Source organism: Oryctolagus cuniculus, chromosome 15 (genome assembly GCF_051225735.1).
Source record: "Oryctolagus cuniculus isolate XC-2025 breed Fujian yellow rabbit chromosome 15, ASM5122573v1, whole genome shotgun sequence".
Taxonomy (NCBI): Eukaryota; Metazoa; Chordata; class Mammalia; order Lagomorpha; family Leporidae; genus Oryctolagus; species Oryctolagus cuniculus.
The window spans coordinates 26,924,280-26,941,576 of record NC_142881.1 but is presented as its reverse complement, the minus strand read 5'-3'; the positions used below and the strand labels follow the sequence as shown (position 1 = coordinate 26,941,576).

The following is a 17,297-nucleotide window of genomic DNA, read 5'->3' as shown; positions in this document are numbered from 1 at the left end:
CCAAGTTCTTGGGTCCCTGCCCGTCATGTCGGATACCTGGATGGCATTCTGGGCTCCTGGCTTTGGCCTGGCTCAGCTTGGCTATTGTGGGCGTTTGAGGAGTGAACTCTGACGATGGAAGAAAATCAATCTCCCTCTCCCTCTCAAATAAATAAGTAAATAAATCAGCCGGCGCCACGGCTCACTAGGCTAATCCTCCGCCTGCGGCGCCCGCACACCGGGTTCTAGTCCCGGTCGGGATGCTGGATTCTGTCCCGGTTGTTCCTCTTCCAGTCCAGCTCTCTGCTGTGGCCCGGGAAGGCAGTGGAGGATTGCCCAGGTGCTTGGGCCCTGCACCCGTATGGGAGGCCAGGAGGGGGCACCTGGCTCCTGGCTTCGGATAGGCGCAGCGCGCTGGCCGTAGCGGCCACTTGGGGGGTGAACCAATGAAATAGGAAGACCTTTCTCTCTGTCTCTCTCTCTCTCACTGTCTAACTCTGCCTATCAAAATAAATAAGTAAATAAATAAATAAATAATTTTTTAACTCCTGAGGAAGGAGTTCTTAGTCCATTTCATCATTGTGCAAGGGACCAGTATTGTGGTACAGTGGGTTAAGCTACCACCTGTAATGCTGGCATCCCATATGGGTGCCTGTTCTGGACTTGGCTGCTCCACTTCTAATCCAGCTCCCTGATGATTCACCTGGGAAAGCAGCAGAGGATGGCCTAAGTGTTTGGGCCCTTGCCACTCACATGGAAGACCTGGAAGAAGCTCCTGGCTCCTGGCTTCGGCCTCGTACAGCCCTGGCCATTGGTGCCATTTGGGGAGCCAACCAGTGGATGGAAGATATTTCTGTCTCTGTCTCTGTCTCTTGTGCTCTCTCCAACCCTACCTTTCAAATAAATAAAAATTAAATACTTAAAAAATGATATAAAATAATGATAGTGGAATTTGCCTCTACTTCTTTAGCTAACTTCCTAAGAGCCACACATTTTAGGAAGAGAAATTGATGTTTGCTTTACTTGCAAACAGCAATGCTCTTCAATGGTCTTGTTCATATTAGACAAATAAATCAGTTATTTACTCAGTTCCTTGATATTTAAACACGGATGAGAGTTTTGACTGATTACAGTGCAGCTTGTTGAGTGACCTAGAACTTCCAGGCAGAACGTTAGTTGGTGTCTCACCAGAGCATTGTGTGGACAGCCGCACATATCTCGGGGGTGGGGTGGGGGGTTAGAAGAGAGCTCCTAGCAAGGATCATAGAGACCAAAACAAACAGGCAGAAAAAGGACCCTTCATTGATTTAAGCTGGTTTATCTCACATTAGCTAAATATCCAGCAGGTCGGCAGTTACAGTCTTCTCTGACCGCTTGAGGCCACTTAACAAGCCGGGTGTTGGCAGACGGAAGGGTTTGCAGCTTTCATATCCTGAGCCATCGAGGCCTGTCCTGCATTCCTGCACTCCACCTGGCTGCTTGGAGCTCCCTGCTAGGTTGAGTGTTGTAAACATTTCCGGAGGCTTACTCAGCCTTAGCCTCTGCATGTTCCGAGGCTCATGCAGGCATTTCTGGCAGAGTTCTGTGTCTTAAGGGATCGTTACCTATCTTTCCTTTCTCTTTTTTGCTGCAAGATTTTTTTCAAGGGTAGCTAGTGACTTCCTTTTCCTTGTTCCTCTGGAGCGTGGCTCCAAACTGTCACCACCAGTGACTTGATTGCCATGCCTATCTCTTCGCTGTCACCCTCCGAGCTTTCTTGGCGCCTCTATTGCTTGCAGCACGAGGTGGGGACCGCTCTCCTCTCCAGCTTGGCTCCTGCGGGGTGGCACAGCGGTCTCGGTTCTCCTCCTGTTTCTCTGACCCTGCCCTTTCCTTTCCTTTTTTTGGATCCTCCATTTCTAACTGACCATCCCTCAAGGTCTGGTGCTTCTCCCCTCCACGGCCTTTTTCCACGTTGAGAAAACTTTCTGCCTCATCTTTAATCTGTAAATATTTACTGCGCATCATAATGAAGATCTGTGGGGGCATGCAGAGATGAGTTCCATCTATTTCCTGTTCTCAAGTAGCTTGTGATACCTAGGAATTGTCACACACACACACACACACACACACCCCTATCTTGTGACCAAATTGATCTATTTGGAAAGTACCGTTTCCACTTTTTGCTTTCTCTCCATCCTCACCGCTGCTCTCCCAGCTCTGAGTCCCTCTTATTTGTGCCTGTGGTGTGTTAGGTGCTCCATAAGGACATGGTAAATAACAAGTTTTACTTAGGTATTTTATTTGAAAAGCAAAGTGGCAGAGAGAGAGGGAGAGTGAGCAAGTGAGCCAGTGAGAGAGAGCTCCTCTGTCTGCTGGTTCGCTCACAAAATGCCCTCCACAGGCCAAAGCCAGGAGCCAGGAACTCCAGGTCTCCCACGTGGGTGGCAGGGACCAGGGGCTTGAGAGTCATCACCTGCTGCCTCCCACAGTGTGCCTTAGCAGGAAGCTGGATTGGAATGGAAGGTGGAACTCAAACCCAGGCACTAGGATGGGTTGTGAGTGTCCCAAGCGGCCAGTTTAACCGCTGCACCACAATGCTTGTCCCGTAATTGCATTTTAAATGAATGAGTCTATCCTGATTATTGTAAAACTTACAGGATGGCTTTTCTGTTTCTTCAAGCAGGTCCCTGCCAGGTAAGTCATCCTTAAACGTAACTTTCATCTTAGCAGTTTGTTAAACACCTCCTACAATGAAAATTGTATGAAATAATCTTTTTAACCTGTCTAAATGGGCAGGAAAGAAGAAAATAATAATATTCAACTGTCAGGGCCCTGAGATACAGACGCAGTGACCGCATCTCCCTCTGACCCTTCGCTCCAGCCCCACTGGCTGCCCAGGCTTGCTCCGCCCCGAGGCCCTGCTGGCTGCAGTGGCCTTCCCCTAGATGTTTGAGGGCTCTGCTTCCTGTGCTCTGCTGTTTGCTCAGATCGGCCCCTGCCGTGGGCTCTCCTTGCCTTCCTGTCTGAAGAGCTTCTCCTGTGACGCTTACCTGCCTTCCCGGATTTGTTTTTTTCCCTCCTTAGCCCTCCACCATGGCTTCTGCTTATCATCTTCTTTTTTGTCTGTCTGTCTCTCCCACCAGATCGTAAGCTCCACGAGGGCGGGGACTTTGGTCTGTCTTGTTCACTACGATGTTCCCAGGGAACCCAGCAGGGGCTCAGCAGATATCGTTGAGTGAGTGAAGTGAATATTTCCGAGGGTGTGGTGTGGGACAAGCACTCCGTGGTGCTGACGGCGGCGTTAACTGATACTGTCCTCCTAGAGACTAATGTGGCTGTGTGTTTAACAACCTGAAGCTTTTTGTGTTTCATTTCACCTAGCAGCTCCACTTCCAGAAATCTGATCTCAGGAACTAATCAGAAGCTCAAAACACAGAGATGCTCATCTAAATATCTTTTTTTTTTTTTTTTTTTGACAGGCAGAGTGGACAGTGAGAGAGAGAGACAGAGAGAAAGGTCTTCCTTTGCCGTTGGTTCACCCTCCAATGGCCGCCGCGGCCGGCGCGCTGCGGCCGGCGCACCGCGCTGATCCGATGGCAGGAGCCAGGAGCCAGGTGCTTTTCCTGGTCTCCCATGGGGTGCAGGGCCCAAGCACCTGGGCCATCCTCCACTGCACTCCCTGGCCACAGCAGAGGGCTGGCCTGGAAGAGGGGCAACCGGGACAGAATCCGGCGCCCCGACCGGGACTAGAACCCGGTGTGCCGGCGCCGCTAGGCGGAGGATTAGCCTAGTGAGCCGCGGCGCCGGCTAAATATCTTTTTAATTTTTAAAAATTGTATAGTAAAATACACATGACATAGTATTTACCATTTTAACCACAGTCAGCATACAGCTCAGTAGGGTCAGACGCATTCACATTGCTGTACGCCCATTCCAGAACTCTCTTCATCTTGCAAAACTGGAATTGTACCCCCAATTCTCCCTTCTCACAGCTCCTTACTCCCACCGCCTGCTTTCTGTCCGTATGAATTTGACTATTATAAACACTGCGTGCAAGTGGAGTTAACACAGTATTTGTCTTTTTGTAACTGATTGCTTGTGTGATGTCCTCAGGTTCTTGCATGTTTAACATGTGTCAGAACTCCCTTTCTAAGGCTGAATAATATTGCATTGTATGTACAGCCACTTTTTTTTTTCCATTCATTTGTCAATGAACTCTTGGAGGTTGCTTCTACCTTTTGGTTATTGTGACTAACGCTACTCTGACTATGGGCTCTAGTCATGACTTCTATCTTCTGACCAAAATGGCTAATCACATAAGTATAAGTCATGTGTATGTACATCTGTCTGGCTATGTAACGTGTGTCTGTGGCTACACGTCCTGTAGCTAATATACCTCTGCTCAGGCTCCTGTTCTAAAGGGCACTTAGTTCTGCCCACCTAGAACTCTGATCAACTATGAATACTTAAAATTCTGTTTTCCCCTGAAATCTCAGCCAAACTCTTAGACCACTAAGAGGGTACTTCAGAAAGTTCACAGAAAGTGAAATTAAAAGAAATTTATTTTGATGCAAAAAATTTATTTATTCATTCAAAAGATAGAGCAAAAGAGAGGTAGAGAGGTAGAGAGGTAGAGAGAGAGAGATTGGTCTTCCACCCACTGTTTCACTCCCTAAATGGCTGCAATGGCCGGAGTTGGGCCGATCTGAAACCATGGGGCAGGAGCTTCTTCTGGGTCTCCCACATGGATGCAGGGGCCCAAGCACTTGGGCCATCTTCTACTGCTTTCCCAGGCCATAGCACGGAGCTGGATGGGAAGTGGAGCAGCTGGAACTTGAACCGGTGCCCATATGGGATGCAGCGCTGCACGTGGTGGCTTTACCTGCTGTGCCATGATGCAGCAGCATTTTGAAGTGCATGCATAACAGAAGTCTTCAGAAAGTTCAAGAAAAATGGGCATTATGAAAAAACTATGCATAGATTGCAAGTTTTGCACCAAAATAAGCATCTTTTAATTCCATTTTCATGAACTTTTTGAAATATCCTTGTATTTGTTAGCTTTCAGTTACTTTTAAAAAAAATTTATTTTATCTGAAAGGCAGAGTTACAGAGGGTGGGGGAAACAGAGAAAGATCTTGCATTCTCTGGTTCATTCCCCAAATAGCCACTATGGCTGGGACTGAGCTAGGCCAAAGCCAGGAGCCTAGAACCCCATCTGGGTTTCCATGTGAGTACTGGGGTTCAAGTACTTGGACCATCTTCTGTTGCTTTCCCAGGCACATTAGCAGGGAGCTATATCAGAAGTAGAGCAGCTAGCCAGGACCAGAACTGGTGCCCATACGGGATGCCAGCATTGCAGACAAAGTCTTAACCAGCTGCACCACAATGCTGGCACCTGGCTTTCCATTACTTTAAGATACCTGAGAAGGGCTACTTAGGAAGAAACAAGGTTTATTTTGGCTTACAGTTTGGAAGCTCACAGTCCAGGATTGATGGCTCCATTAATCTGGCATCTGGTCAGAGTGGTGGATGGCAGAATGCATGCAGAGGGAGGGTCACATGGGGAGAGAGGAAGCAGAGACAGCCAATGGCTGGGCTGAACTCGGCTTATATAAGCAACCCTCTTGTGACAATGACCTTCCAAAGGCATGCCAACAATCATCTTAGGATCTCCCACTAGGCTTACCTCCCACACACCATAATTAGATCAAGCTTTTAATACATGGGCCTTTGGGGAACACCTAAACTATTATCCAAACATAACACCTAGTACTTAAGAGAGGTAGATGTTAAAGTATTTAGGAGTGGAGTATCATAATGTCTGCCATCTACTTTCAAATGACCAGTAGTCCAGGAAAAAAGAAACACATATATGTGTACCCACACACACACACACACACACACTCACACACACTCACATGCACATGTGCATGGACAAATATAAGGATGCTCTTCTAAATAAGTACAAAATGGTTATCATACTCAAGAAATCTAACATAGGGGGCTGGCATTGTGGCACAGCAGGCAAAGCTGCCACCTGCGATACCAGCATCCACAATTGAGTCCTGGCTGCTCCACTTCTGATCCAGCTCCCTGCTGATGACCTGGGAAAAGCAGCAGAGGATGGCCCAGGTATCTGAGCTCCTGCCACCCACCTGGGAAACCTGGATGGAGTTTTTGGCTTCTGGCTTTGGCCTGGCTGAGCCCTGACTGGTTGGGTCATCTGGAGAGTGAACCGGTAGATCGAAGATTCTCTCTCTCTCTCTCTCTCCCTATCTCTAACTCTTACTTTCAAATAAATAAATACATCTTTAAGAAAAAAGAGATCTAACATAGGAGAAGGGCATTTGGTGTTAAGTTGCCATTTGGGATGCTTGTACTTCCTATTGGAGTGCTTATTTGAGTCTTAGCTCCTCTTCTGATCCAGCTTCCTTCTAATGCATTCCCTGGAAGGCAGCAGATGATGGCCCGTGTGCTTGAGTCCCTGCTCTGGATTCCTGGATTCAGTCTGGCCCAGTGACGGCTGTTACAGGCATTTGGGGGGTGAACCAGTGGATGAAAGTTCTCTTTTTCTAATTAAAAAATTAAGATAAATAAGCAAAACTTTAAAAAAAACACATCAGTCATAACATACGATCTAATATTTGGTCTGTATTCCTTTAATGATCACGTATCTTTGATGTCTTTTTATCTAGAATAGCTCCTTTGCCTTCTTTTCCTTCATGACAATGACATTTTTGAAGAGTCCAGGCTAGTTGCTATGTGGAATGTTCACAGTCTGGTTTGTCTTAATTGCTTCCTCATAGTTGGAATCAGGGTTAAAAAATTTTTTTTTAACCAAGAACATCATATTATAAAGTAGCTTCCTCCCTTAATAATTAATGAGAAAAAATTAATGAGTAATCTGTGGAGTGGTTTTCTGGGGTTGTGGGCAGATCCTATACCTCCACAAGCTTTGACCCCATACTTTTGGCCTCTCATTCTTCCTATGAGGAAATCCCACACGGCAAACCCTTCCTTGTCTATCCCCGTCTCTGGTAATCTGCTCCTTCTTCCAGTCTAACATGAAAATGGACACCTGAGTCAGAGAGAAAGTAACTGGTTCAGGCACCTTATTTTCCTGATGACCCTGATGGGTCTCCTGATTGTTAACCCAGTGCTACGTCCAGCCATCTCTTGTAGACTCTTCTTTCTCTCTTTGAAGATTGATTTCTTTATTTGAAAGGCAGAGTTTCAGATAGAGAAGGAGAGACAGAATGTTCCATCTTCTGGCTCCTCCCCAAATGGCCACAATGGCCAGGGCTGGGCCAGGCCGAAGCCAGGATCCAGGAGCTTCATCCAGATCTACCACATGTGTACAGGAGCCGATGGACTTGGGTTGTCTTCTGCTGTTTTCCCATGCACGTTAGCAGGGAGCTGGATTAGAAGCGGAGCAGCTGGGACTCGAACTGGCATCTAAATGAGCTGTTGCATCACTGGCAGCGGCTTAACCCACAACACCGGCCCCTCTTGTGGGATCTTAACCTATGATACAAAACAAACATGGCATGACCTCAAATAGAGGATGGCTTTTTTGCCATAGAATTTAAGCATTTTTTTTTTTTGGCATGCATTCCTTTTTCATTTATTCAAAACAGGCATTTCAGCCTCCTCCTCTACCCACCTCCAGTCAAGTCCTCCCAGATCCTTCAGACTCTAGCCATGCTAAAATGGAACTCCGTGCTCTCTCACCTGTGCCTTCGAGTGTGTGGTGCCTTTGGTCACAGTCTTCCTTCCCTTCTCTTTCTCTGACCATTGCATGAGCTTTGCTTTCCAGGGGAGGCCTTAACCTGCCTCCGGGCTGGGTTAGGTGCCCTCTTCTGTGTTGTCGTAGGACCCGGTTCATACCTTATCTATCACAGTGCGAATCTTGCCCTCCCCCCTCTTTGGGTAATTCTTGTTTACAATTATATGCTCCTTGCTGGATTATGAGCTCACTGAGGTCAGGAATTTTGTTTAGTTCCTCTGTGCACTGGCCACCTAGAGGTACTCTGTGGGCACTGATGGTGTTACCAAAAAGTCGGGATTGAGACTCCAACTTCCAAGTCTCTCCAGTTCTGACTGCTTCTGTAAATGTTTGATCTGCAGTTTGTTCAGGGCAGTGTAGTTCCTCAAGGAACATATGGGTGATATCCTGATTGTGGTTATAAAAGGGTGAGTTAATTGATGCTATAGGGAATATTATGAAGTGCTTTTTTTTTTCTTTTTTTTTTGACCAGCAGAGTTAGAGAGAAAGACAGAGAGAAAGGTCTTCCTTCCGTTGGTTCACCCCCCCAAATAGCCACTACGCTGGCGCGCTGCACCGATCCGAAGCCAGGTGCTTCCTCCTGGTCTCCCATGCGGGTGCAGGGCCCAAGCACTTGGGCCATCATCCTCCACTGCCCTCTCGGGCCACAGCAGAGAGCTGGACTGGAAGAGGAGCAACTGGGACAGAATCCGGCACCCCAACCGGGACTAGAACCCAGAGTACCGGAGCCACAGGTAGAGGATTAGCCTATTGAGCCGTGGCGCTGGCCTTATGAAGTGTTTTAGCAATGAGAGGTTGGAGAGATTATTATGGCAATCTTTTTTTTTTTTTTTGAAAGACAGTTACACAGAGAGGTAGAGACAGAATCTTCCGTCCACTGGCTCACTCCACAAATGGCCCCAATGGCTAGAGCTGAATCAATCCGAAGCTAGGATTCTTTCAGGTCTCCCATGTGGGTGCACCCACTTGGGCCATCCTCTGCTGCTTTCCCAGGTGCATTAGCAGGGAGCTGGATAGGGAGTGGAGTAGCCGAGACTCGAACTGGTGTCCATATGGGATGCCGTAGCTGCAGGCCAGGGTTTTAACACACTGTGCCACAGTGCTGGCCCCCTTATGGCAATCTTGAAGGAGACCAGAGGCTGCTATGAAGGTCAGAGCATCTCAGGTGGAGGGGGCAGTACTGAGAAACGCTTGGGGTCAGAAAAATTGTGCTTGGGAAAACTGTGAGGAGTGGGGTTTGACTGGCTCCTAGGATTCTTTGCTCTCTATATAATGTGCATATTGATTGTTCTTTGTACTTACTGGTTGTTGTCCTGAGTCTTTTACAGTTTGCTTTTAGAGATACCTAAAAGCACTTAGTGACACCAACTGAGTATCCGTATTGATAGAAGAGTCTCTCCACGGAGGACTTTTTAAAGCACTTGTGGTCACTGTTCTAACCAAAGTCTCATTTTCGTAAAGGTATATTCCCCCAGGCTTGTGCCACTCCTCTGAGTCCAGACTTTCTTCTCCTAGGTTAGAGAGCGGAAGCCGCAGGGGAAGTATTGAACGCCCAGGAGGTATTGCTACTGCAGCTCTGAATGGTCAGTGTTTTCTGTGGCCTGAAGGAGATATTAACTATGACTTGCAACCAGGTTAGGATATTAGGCACCTTTGACAAAGGGTTAGGGACTTTGATGTGGCACTTATTTTCCAACTACTTAATCTTTCTTTCTTTCTTTAAGATTTATTTATTTACTTGAAAGTCAGAGTTACAGAGAAGAGAGGCGGGGGTGGGGGAGGTCTTCCATCCGCTGGTTCACTCCCCAGGTAGCCACAACGGCTGGAGCTGTGCCGATCCGAAGCCAGGAGCCAGGAGCTTCTTCCCATCTCCCATGCGGGTGCAGGGTTCCAAGGTCTTGGGCCGTCTTCTACTGCTTTCCCAGGCCATAGCAGAGAGCTGGATCGGAAGTGGAGCAGCCAGGTCTTGAACCGGTGCCCATATAGGATGCCAGCACCACAGACAGCAGCTTTACCTGCTACACTACAGTGCCAGCCCCTTGACTACTTAATTTTCAGGTGGGAAAGACTCTACACCATGTGAATTTAAGGTACCAAGTTGAAGAAAACAATATTGTGTTATGAAAAAGGACTGGACAATACTATATATATATATATTATTTATTTTTTTTTTGACAGGCAGAGTGGACAGTGAGAGAGAGAGAGACAGAGAGAAAGGTCTTCCTTTTGCCGTTGGTTCACCCTCCAATGGCTGCCGCGGCTGGCGCGCTGCGGCCGGTGCACTGCGCTGATCCGATGGCAGGAGCCAGGTAATTCTCTTGGTCTCCCATGGGGTGCAGGGCCCAAGTACTTGGGCCATCCTCCACTGTACTCCCTGGCCACAGCAGAGAGCTGGCCTGGAAGAGGGGCAACCAGGACAGAATCCGGCACCCGGACCGGGACTAGAACCCGGTGTGCTGGCGTCGCAAGGCGGAGGATTAGCCTAGTGAGCCGCGGTGCTGGCCGACAATACTATATTTAATATTAGTATTCAGACAGGCATTTAGCTTAGTGGTTATGATGCTGGTAATGATACTCACACTCCCACATTGGAGTCCCTGGGTTTAATATCTGGCTCTGACTACTGATGCCAGCTTCCTGCTAATGCAAACTTTTAGAGGAAGTGCTGGTAGCTCAAGTAATTGAGTCCCTGACACTCAAGGGAAACATAGATTTGAGTTCTTAGCTCCTGGCTCCAGCATGGCCCAGCCCTGGTTGTTGTGGGCAACTGGGGAGTGAACCAGCAGATGGTAACTCTTTCTTTGTATTCTTTTTCTCTGGCTCTCATATAAATTAAAAAAGAAATCATTCTGTATGTATTTTGAATAACCCTTCATCAAATGCCAGAAACTTTTTTTCATGGTAAATGTTGCTGATATAGGAAGTGTGAACTATTAAAGAGGTTTTTTTTCCTTCTAACTACTGGCTTACTCTGAACTACTTTATAGCTAGTAACCTCTCTGCCTTCAATTCTCAGTCATATGTTTTGTAATCCCTTCTCTGGCATACATTTTAATTGTTCTCTCACTGCTTCGTAAGTGCTATAATCCTTTTATAGTTTCCTGGATTTTAAAATAAACCTATAAAGGGTTCAGTTTTATATTTAATAGCCTTGTTTTGCAGTGTTTTGAAGCTGTGAATAAGTTCAGGCAGGCAAAAGCTTTTGATTTGGAATCCTTTTGTTTCTGTGCTTTAGTTTCTGTGTATTAGTCTTCTAGTGTTTTTCATTGTGGTGATTTTTAAAATATTGGCTAGGATAAAAAAAATTTGGAAATACTTATAAAATGAAGGAGAAAAACAGGAAAAAAAAATCGCCGAAAATACAGAGGCGAATATATTAGTCTCTTGTAACTGTCTGTTATCAAGTTTTGAAAGATCATCTCTTTTTTGAAACATTTATTTTCTGTTGATGAGCAGGATCCTCACTGTCGTCATAGAGCTTACCGTTTGGTGAGAGTGAAAGCCATGCAGCAAATAACCACTTAAAGAGACTCACCTGCCACGTGAGAACAGTGGCAGGCGGGAGGGGAGGGGAGGAAGTGGCACGTGGTGACTTGAGGTCTGACAGATGACGGGAGTCAACCAGGGGAAGTTTGGGTGTGGAAGAGAGACTGTGATGGGATGGGAAGGAACACTGACTACTCAAGAAATGGAAGTAAGGCTGTGTGGCTGGAATACAGAGAATGTGTGTGTTACGTTGCGGGTAGGGCATGGATGTGTGATGTGGCTGGGAGAATTAAACAAGGACTATGTGGGCAAGCCGTTGTAGGCCATACAAAGGGTTCTAGAGTTTCTTCCAAGAACAGCAGTGTGCTTTGGAGTGGTAGAGGCACTGTATGAGCACCACATGGATAGAGCAGCTTCTTGAGAAGGTTACTGTTTTCTGCCTTTGAAATAAGTAATCTTTGGCAAAAAAAGAGTCGGTCTGTCAGTGCAATCTGTTGATAATAAGAGTATTAATTTACTGAGCCTATATTATGTTCCTGGCGCCATTTTACTTACAGAAGATACCTAAAACATGGCCACCATAGAACTCACTGCCTAGCAGGAGAGACAAGGACTATAATATACAATTACAGTGTGATAATTTTTGTCGTGGAGATACGTGTAGGATGCTCTATGGGAGCCCAGAGAGGGGACTTTAGGCTGAGACTTAGTACTTCTACAGATTTAGTTACATATTGGTCATTTCTGTCATTGTGTGGTGATAGTTCCCAAACAAAGGACAGTACAGATATTGTCAGCAAAGATAACTAGAAAGTGATCTGTTGATTAATTTAACAGGAGCAAAATACAGATTATATATAAAAAAAAGTTTATAAGTCGTAAGAATTACAGTTCCAGGTTGATCAAGTATTTAAATTGTCTTAAGCATCATCTTATGGAAATAATATGAGAAATGGAGTCTTATCATGTACCTGATTTTTCAGTGAACACTTCTCTTTTAACACCATGTAGTTATTTAGTGTGGAGTTAATGTTTTGGCAGAAAGTTGCTATTTTCCTTTGAAAGTGATGTGAGATGGGAACAGCACTGTGGCGTAGAAGGCTGAGCCTCTGCCTGTTGTGCCAGCATCCCATACGGGCGCCGATTTGAGACCCGGCTTCTCTGCTTCTGATCCAGCTCCCTGCTAATCTGTCCGGGAAAGCAGCAGAGGATGGTCCCCTGTTCCCATGTGGAAGACAAGGGAGAAGCTCCTGGCTCCTGGCTCCTGGCTTCAGCCTGGTCTAGCCCCGCCATTGTGGCCATCTGGGGAGTGAGCCAGCAGATGGAAGATATTTCTCTGTTTCTTCTCTCTCTCTCTCTCTCTGCCTTTCAAATAATTAAATAAATATTTTTTTAAAAAAAGTGATGTGTGGGGCGGTTGCTGTGGCGCAGTGGGTTAATGCCCTGACCTGAAGCGCCTGCATCCCATATGGGCGCCGGTTCGAGACCCGGCTGCTCCACTTCTGATCCGGCTCTCTGCTATGGCCTGGGAAGGCAGTCGAGGATGGTCCAAGTTCTTGGGCCCCTGCACCCACGTGGGAGACCTGGAGGAGGCTCCTGGCTCCTGGCTTCGGATCCGCGCAGCTCTGGCCATTGTGGCCAATTCTGGAGTGTACCATCGGATGGAGGACCTCTCTCTCTCTTTCTCTCTGCCTCTCCTCTCTCTGTGTAACTCTGACTTTCAAATAAATAAATAAATATTAAAAAAAGTGATGTGGGAAAACTGGTTGTAATTATAAGGGAATTTCTTTCTTTCCACAGAGTGATTATAAAGCAAGAGTTGCAAGATAAAAGTTCCTTAGTAATTTGTTTTACAGAAACTATACTGGGGGCCAGTGTATGGTACAACAGTTAAGCTGCTACTTGTGACACTGGCCTCCCATATCAGAGCAACAGTTCAAGTCCCTGCTGTTTCACTTCCAATCCAGCTTCCTGCTTAATGTGCCTGGGAAAGCAGCAGATGATGGCCCAAGTACTTGGGCCCTGCCACTTAAGAGAGAGACTAGGATGGAATCCCTGGCTTCTGGTTTCAGCCCATTATTTATTTTTTAAAAAGAATTATTTTATTTATTTGAAAGACAAAGTTAAATAGAGAGAGGTAGAGCCAGAGAGCGAGAGAGAGGTCTTCTATTCTGGTTCACTCCCCAAATGACTGCAATGGCCAGAGCTGAGCCAATCCAAAGCCAGGAGCCAGGAGCTTCCTCTGGGTCTCCCATGCAGGCTCAGGGGCCCAAGAACTTGGACCATCTTCTACTGCTTTCCCAGGCACATTAGCAGGGAGGTGGATTGGAAATGGAGCATCTAGGACTTGAACTGGCGCCCATATGGGATGTTGGCATCACAGGCGGTGGCTTTACCCACTGTGCCACAGAGCTGGCCCCTTGATATTCTTTTTAAATGTTAAAGGAGTATCCTTTCAAATAAGCCTGCTATAATTCATTGGAACATCACTGGGGGAACCTCAGTGTTGCCAGCAGTATGGTCTTTTTTTTTTTTTAAAGATTTATTTTATTTATTTGAAAGTCAGAGTTACAGAGAGGTAGAGACAGAGAAAGAGGTCTTCCATCCGCTGGTTCACTTCCCAATTGACTGCAACAGTCGGAGCTGCGCCGATCAGAAGCCAGGAGCCAGGAGCTTCCTCTGGGTATCCCATGTGGGTGCAGGGGCCCAAGGACTTGGGCCATCTTCTACTGCTTTCCCAGGCCATAGCAGAGAGCTGGATTGGAAGCGGAGCAGCCAGGACTCGAACCGACACGCATATGGGATGCTGGTGCTTCAGGCCAGGGCATTAACCCGCTGCGCCACAGCGCCGGCCCCAGCAGTATGGTCTTTCATGCCCTCTTGGTAGAAATACTATGGGACATGTAATACAGGTCTCAAATACATCAATGTAACTGTAACTAAAAAGTAATTCAGCTTCAATACTTGAATATAAGACCTTGTTAGTTCTGGGCTGAGTACATAATAGCATGTGTTAATAAGGTTGATAATCTCTCTGTAAGTTGGCAATACCATTATGAAGTCAATTGGTATATTACAGGGAAACAAGTTGGAATTACTTCCTGTTGATGATTAAATGAAAAACTATGACATGTGTTGAATGACTCACTTATTCTCTATTTACTGAGGTTTAAAATGTCAGTATAGGGGCTAATGTTGTGGTACAGTGGGTTAAGCTACTGCCAGTAATGCCAGAATCCTGTATGAGTGCCTGTTTGAATCCTAGCTGCTCCACATCTGACCTAGCTACCTGCTAATGCACCTGGGAAAGCAGCAGAAGATGGTCCAAGTACTAGGGCCCCTGCATACCATGTGGGAGACCTGGATGGAATTCCTGGCTCCTGGCTTTGGCCTGACCCAGTCTCTCTGTTGTGGCCATATGGGGAGTGGTGCAGTGGATGAAAGATTCTCTCTCTCCCCCCACTCTTCCTGTAACTCAGCCTTTGATTAAATAAGTTTTTTTTAAAAATAAAATGTCAGTATACCCTGGATTATAGCATTGAACTTTATGGACAATGACTTGAGATTTCTCAGTGAGGTATTGTTGGAACTAAAATTCTAACATATAGGGAGGGCATTTGGCATAGCAGTTAAATGCTACTTGGGACACTCACATCTCATATTGTATTATCTAGGTTCAAATTCAGGCTTTGTTTCCTGCTAATGCACACCTTGGGAGGCAGTAGTGATGGCTGGAGTACTTGGGCCCCTGACACCCATGTGGGTGACGTGGATTCAGTTTCTGGCTCCCAGCTTTGGCCTAGCCCAGTCCTGGCTGTTGTGAGCATTTGGGGAGTAAATCAGTGGGTGACAGCGCTCTGTCTATCTTCTTGTCTATGTATATCTCTGCCTCTCCAATAAATAAATAATTAAAAAAATAAAAGAGGACCTTGAAAGATATGATTTCTGCTGAGAGGCCATTTCCCTTGAGGGAATTGTGAGCACAGGCAAAGAAGAGAGAGGAGTCAGAGATGGAGAGAGAAATTGGTCTAGCAGGGAAGTGTGAGTATTAGGTTAAGTGATTTGAACTTGATGTGCCAGGTAATTATATTTTCACTAACACTATCAAGAATATTTTATGTGTAGTCACTGTTTTTATATCAGGAAATTAGTAAACTAGTGTTGTTGGAGTTATGTGGCCTTTCTTCTCACCAGCGACAGCTCTTTTGATAGCCTTCATTTATGCTGGGACTGCGTGCTATCCAAGGTCTTGACTTCTGTCCTTGACATTAAGCCTGAATATAAGAGAAGTCTCTTTAAGACACTGGTTTATTTCTCAGTTTAATTTTATCCAGTTTAAGGTACTGATAGGGACTCCAGGGGCCCTTGGATTGGAAAGGAAGAAACATACATGAGGTAACCCTCCTGGAGCCCTGAGGAGAGGGAGAAGGGAGAAACCACACAATGTAATTTTCAAATGTTGTTGCATTTGTCAAAAGGAACTGATTGGCACTCTGTGAACTTCTGTGCAAAACAGGCTACTTCAGCGTCAGTTCCCTGATTCCTTTACGTAGAACTCCTCATTGGCATACATCTCTTTTTTTTTTTTTGACAGGCAGAGTGGACAGTGAGAGAGAGAGACAGAGAGAAAGGTCTTCCTTTTGCCGTTGGTTCACTCTCCAATGGCCGCCGCGGCCAGCGCGCTGCGGCTGGCGCACCGCGCTGATCCGATGGCAGGAGCCAGGAGCCAGGTGCTTTTCCTGGTCTCCCATGGGGTGCAGGGCCCAAGCACTTGGGCCATCCTCCACTGCACTCCCGGGCCACAGCAGAGAGCTGGCCTGGAAGAGGGGCAACCGGGACAGAATCCGGCGCCCTGACCGGGACTAGAACCCGGTGTGCCGGCGCCGCTAGGCGGAGGATTAGCCTAGTGAGCCGCGGCGCCGGCCTCTTTTTTTTTTAAGTATTTATTTTATTTGAAAGGCAGAGTTACAGAGAGAGAGCGAGAGAGGAGGAAGAGAGAGAGAGAGAGAGAGAGAGATCTTGCATCCAGTGGTTCACTCCCCAATGGCCATAATAGTTGGGGCTGGGCCAGCCTAAAGTCAGGAGCCAGGAGTTTCATCTGGGTCTTCCACATGGGTGTGGAGGCATAGGGCCTTGGGTCATCTTCTGCCACTTTCTCAAGTGCATTAGCAGGAGCTGGATCCAAAGTGGAGCAGCTGGAACTTGCACGGTGCTCATATGGGATGCTAGCATTGCAGGTGGCGCTTAACCCACTATGCAATAACGCCAGCTCCAAGCAAACATCTTTGAACAGAACTTTGTGCTTTAGAAACACAAGGAAGTCTGAGCCAGGCAGCGCTGAGAAGCAGCTCAGGGCAAGCAGCCCTTTAGGGCAGGCCCTCTTGGCTGCCAGAGAACTTCTCTGCATCTTTCAACAGCTGCTTTGCTCACTCCTTGCTTGTCCATGCGCCTCATTCTTTGTGGTCACGAGAGACAAAGAACCTGAGAAAGAACAAAGAGAACAAAGAGAAGAAGCAGTAACCCAGAAGGCAGAGCACTCCTCACTAGATCCAGCAGAGAAGAAAAGCCATAGCTTAGAAAACAAAAGCATTTCCCAACGGATTCAGCAGGGAGAAGCTGTGACCTGGCAGAGAGGAGAGAGCTGTGACACAGGGAGCTGTCACATGGGAGCTGAGGAATCTGCCACGTCTCTCAGGGACAAGATGCAGACCTGAGCTACTGGAGCTGCAGACCCCTCCTGCAACAGCACCTGTAGTGATTAGTTAAATGGGTAGAATGTTCACTTCAGCATTACTTGCTTCTTCGGAATAAAACTCTAAACCTGTCACAATCTTGAATACAGTAATAAATATCAGTTGCCCTGGGAGAGAAGTTTGGAAGTCCTGAGTTTTGGGATATTTCAGAAGGTTGCATGTTTTTCAAACTGTGTTGAGTAATTTGAGAGTTCTCTAAACACCTACTTTTAAGAGAAATATTTTATGGAAAGCAAATGATTTAAAAAAAAAAAGATTTATTTATTTATTTGAAAGGCAGATTACAGACAGAGAGAGGTCTTCCATCTTGT

General features: G+C 46.5%; 1 protein-coding gene across 10 annotated transcripts in view; it reads left to right on the top strand.

Annotated features, from left to right (window-relative positions):
* CNNM2 (cyclin and CBS domain divalent metal cation transport mediator 2) overlaps positions 1–17,297 on the top strand; it is a 184,369-nt gene that overhangs the window by 22,390 nt on the left and 144,682 nt on the right. The window lies entirely within an intron of this gene.